General features: G+C 36.9%; 1 long non-coding RNA gene across 1 annotated transcript; it reads right to left on the reverse strand.

The window, feature by feature from the left end:
- Window positions 1-1,974: 1,974 nt before the first annotated feature.
- On the reverse strand, window positions 1,975-2,633 carry LOC125503924. The gene is made up of 2 exons (XR_007281161.1): window positions 2,334-2,633; window positions 1,975-2,262 (listed from the first exon to the last, which is right to left on the reverse strand). It is a non-coding gene; the product is annotated as an uncharacterized LOC125503924 (long non-coding RNA).
- Window positions 2,634-3,951: the final 1,318 nt, after the last annotated feature.

Raw genomic sequence — 3,951 nt, forward strand, 5'->3', positions numbered from 1 at the left:
GAAAAAGCATTTCATTAACAGACATTGTAGTTTTTTTCAAACAAGTTTCTTGCCGTTGAACAATTCTCTATATTTTTTAATGCCTCTTGAGACCGTTCTATCTACAATAAGAAGCTATTCTACAGGTATGTCTTCAATACTAGAAACAGAAACGAAAAAGTATAAATTTCTTAAAATTACATTAAGGTCAGTTTTCAATGGTATAAATGTTCAACAGTGGACGCTTTTTCAGTGAGGAACACAAAGTGGTAACATGAAGTAGGATATGTGTTGTGCTATTTTAAAGCAAAAATTAAAACGTTGGAATCAAAATTTTACCATTTTGGCTCGCTTCATAGACACAGAGGAAAATCTAGAATTTGTCAATTTGCAAAAAAGCCTATATTTTTTCGTTAAAAGTGATAGACACAGGAGTTTTTGTAAAAGTTTTTAAAAATAATTGTTGATTTGAATTCTGTGATCCTTGCTTGTTTCTGAAACGCTACAGTCATAATTAACACAGAGGAGTACGAGCAGAAAATCCAAAACTTATTGGACCCAGTCACTTACAGACCTCAAAAAAGACCCGACTGGAACCAAGCTCAGAAACATCAACCGTCTGATCAAAATATCCTCAATAGACGAGAACACCATGAAGAGGATTATTAGGTCAGATGCCCTCGACCCACGTTTATATAGATTACTGAAGATTCACAAAGAAGGAATTCCACTAAGACCAATCGTCAGTGCCCCGAAATCACCAACTTACGGTATAGCAAGATATCTATCCTCTCTTCTGCAGCCTCACTTGGGGTCCACAGAAACATAAATCCAGAATTCCGAACATTTCATTAAGAAGATCCAAGACCTCAGACTGGAACCTACGGACATGCTGGTCAGCTTCGATGTTACATCTTTATTTACAAAGGTACCCTTGGAAGAATCCATAGAATTAGTGGCGGAGCTCTTTGAAGAGAGTACAACAAATCTGTTCGAGGCTTGTCTAAGGGGCAGCTACTTCCTGTGGAATGGAGATTATTACGAACAAATGGAAGGAGTAGCCATGGGAAGGCCACTCAGCCCGGTGGTGGCGAATCTATTCATGGAGAAGTTTGAGGAAACAGCGTTGAGCACCGCACCCCTTAAACCAACGAGCTGGTACCGATATGTCGATGACACGTTCGTGATRTGAAGGCATGGRCGCGACAACCTGGACATCTTCCTCCACCATCTAACKAAACAGCACCCAGACATCCAATTCACCATGGAAGTTGAASAAAAYCACCGACTGGAATTCCTGGATGTTTTRGTGTCTAGGGAGGGGAATCGTTTGGACCACACGGTATATCGAAAAGCCACCAACACGGACAGAGACATCCCTGCGGACACAGTCTAAGAAGCAGACGTGGACCACAAGCGATGACCAGTTCCTGTACCACAACGAGGACCATGGGCTAGATTTAAGTTAGCTTAGGAAGCATAGAGGACGTGTTAATGTTTAGGTTTAGGTTAGAATAAGTTAGATTAAGTCATAAGATGTCATTTTAAATAACAAGATGTGAGAATTAAGGATGCGTAGAATAAGTAGCAGTAAGAAGTATGTAAAACTTGTCTGAAATAAATATGTTCAAAAGCAAAAAAGCAAAAAAAAAGCACGGACAGAGATATTCACAAGCTATCTAACCACCATACGAGTTAGAAGCAGGGAATCATTATGACTCTTACGGATAGAGCAAGAAAAATATGTGGCCGAACGACGGCCTAAAAACCCGAAAAACCCATTAGTTTCAAACTTCTAGGATTGTTCAGTGCAACAAAAGAAGACATTTAATTATGGCAACAAAAGAACTTATGTCCTAAAATCTCTGTTAGTTTGATACATTTAGTCGCATTATGCGAAAGTTAGAAAATTTGCAAACCATCCCGTTTTTATGCAGGACACCAATCAGGAACTCCTAGATATGCATCTGGGAGCTACAAATTGAAACGCAAAAGTTGCTGCACGGTTTTACTAAAAAACGAAGCAGTTTTTAACTGAGTTGCAAATAAAATTAAAGCCCTCGTCAAAAAAAAATTACAAGCAGTTAAAGTTTGACTCCAGCAAATTCTCATGCAAGAATTAAGTTTTGTCCGTGGCTGCTTCATAAGATTGTGGAATTTGTCGACCAAGTCCATTTTTCACTTTTGACTTTGAGACAAATGATGACACTTTTACACCACATGGGATATTAAACAGTAGCAATAGCCAGGTATGGGTCGAAGAAAATCCAAGTCCATTACGTGCTGAAAGTCATTAGAAACGATCATTTGTTAACTAGGCTGGCATTGTTCACAACTCTTAAGTTGCGCCATACCTGCTATTGTCGCTAATCTTATAACAGAACTTATCTACGGTCAATTGCTTTATGCAAGACGTCCTGCTAGGACTGCGTAAAAATTACCCATTGAATTTTCGGCAGCAAATGGGGCCCCCATATGGACTTTCAAATTTTTCTGTTGAAGTCCATGAACAGTGTTTGAACCGTCGTTTCTGACAACATTGAATTGACAAGTGGTCCAGCCCCGTGGCTCTCAAGGCCACCCCATCCAACATCATTAGATTTCTTGATATGTGTAGAGATTAGCTGTGATTTATGCAATATCAATGGAAACAAAACAGTACCTGTCGAAAAAATTATTATGCTAATTTATGTCGTTTAAAACTATAATCAAATTGTCAGTGGAATCAGCAGAATTCAGTAGAGACCACCTTTAAACCAGTGTATTCTAGTTCAAGAACGAGATTTTGAATTATTGCTATAAATGTTATTGCATAGAAACAATTGATATGAAATGCATTAGAACGTGGTAAAAGGGAAGCGCGGTAAGCTGATATTTTTGGACTTGTGTTTTTATGCTCAAATTCTTTCAATGGCTTAACAATCCCTAAAATCTGAAACTTTCACACCATAGTTTTGAATCATCCCACTTCTGGGATACTAGGGCGATTTCCGTATGATTCTCGATGAATCATAGCGCATTCGCAGTAGGACCTTCACTCTTCTTTTTCATTAACGTTCTTCAGATCTTTACTTGACGACCATCACAAATCTTGTAAAATCAGTCGTTCTGGAGATCTCTTGCGGGTTTTGTATATTTATTCACGTTTAAATGGCGAAATAACTTTTTCATTTTATTTCAAACATTTCCATGTAGGATTTCTAGTTTTATATGATATCGTCCATTTATTTCGTCTCGCTTTAACTCAGTACATTCTATAATGTAATTTTTGCGAAGGCCAAGCAATTTTTATGTTTTATGCAGACAATATCTGAACTACACAATGTATTCTTTGACCTGAGCGATATTAAATTATGCTGTTTTTTATTTGTTTTTAAGTTCAATATTATTCGGGCATTAAAAAATGCGACGAACTAAGAACCCCGTCCCATTTAGCTAAAATATTCTGTAATATCATAACTTATAGAAACATAACTGACAATGCATTACTGTCTAATCAAGTTAATAAATTAATTTGTGAAACGAGTATATTTTTTACACCCGTAGAAGGACATATCAAATACATATGTTCTTGCTGGGTATATTTCCGAGCTATACCTAAGTATGTTATTACAGAGCGTATGGCAACATTTCTCCCAGTTACTTTTGAGCTAATCCTACATTGTAATATTAATCAATCAGGAGAATATATTTCCAGACGAAAACCTTAAAGTACTTAAAGTCGTTTTTATGGGCTACAAAATGAAAGTGCATGCCACCTCAATTTAGAAGTAAATTTTACATTTGGCGTCATAAATAGTTTTATTGGAACTCATTATTACTATGATGTTGCGACATAAAGCTTATTTTTGCAAGCAAAAATGCCCTGTTTGGTGAAAAAAAGTGTCGACCGTTAACATGCCACCGTCAGAAGCTGATTGATTACACTGTTTAATTCATAAATTTATTATGTTTTATTCCAATAACTACACT

This window comes from Dendroctonus ponderosae, unplaced genomic scaffold, assembly GCF_020466585.1.
Source record: "Dendroctonus ponderosae isolate FM_Combo_2020 unplaced genomic scaffold, Dpon_F_20191213v2 Dpon_F_20191213_3, whole genome shotgun sequence".
Lineage (NCBI taxonomy): Eukaryota > Metazoa > Arthropoda > Insecta > Coleoptera > Curculionidae > Dendroctonus > Dendroctonus ponderosae.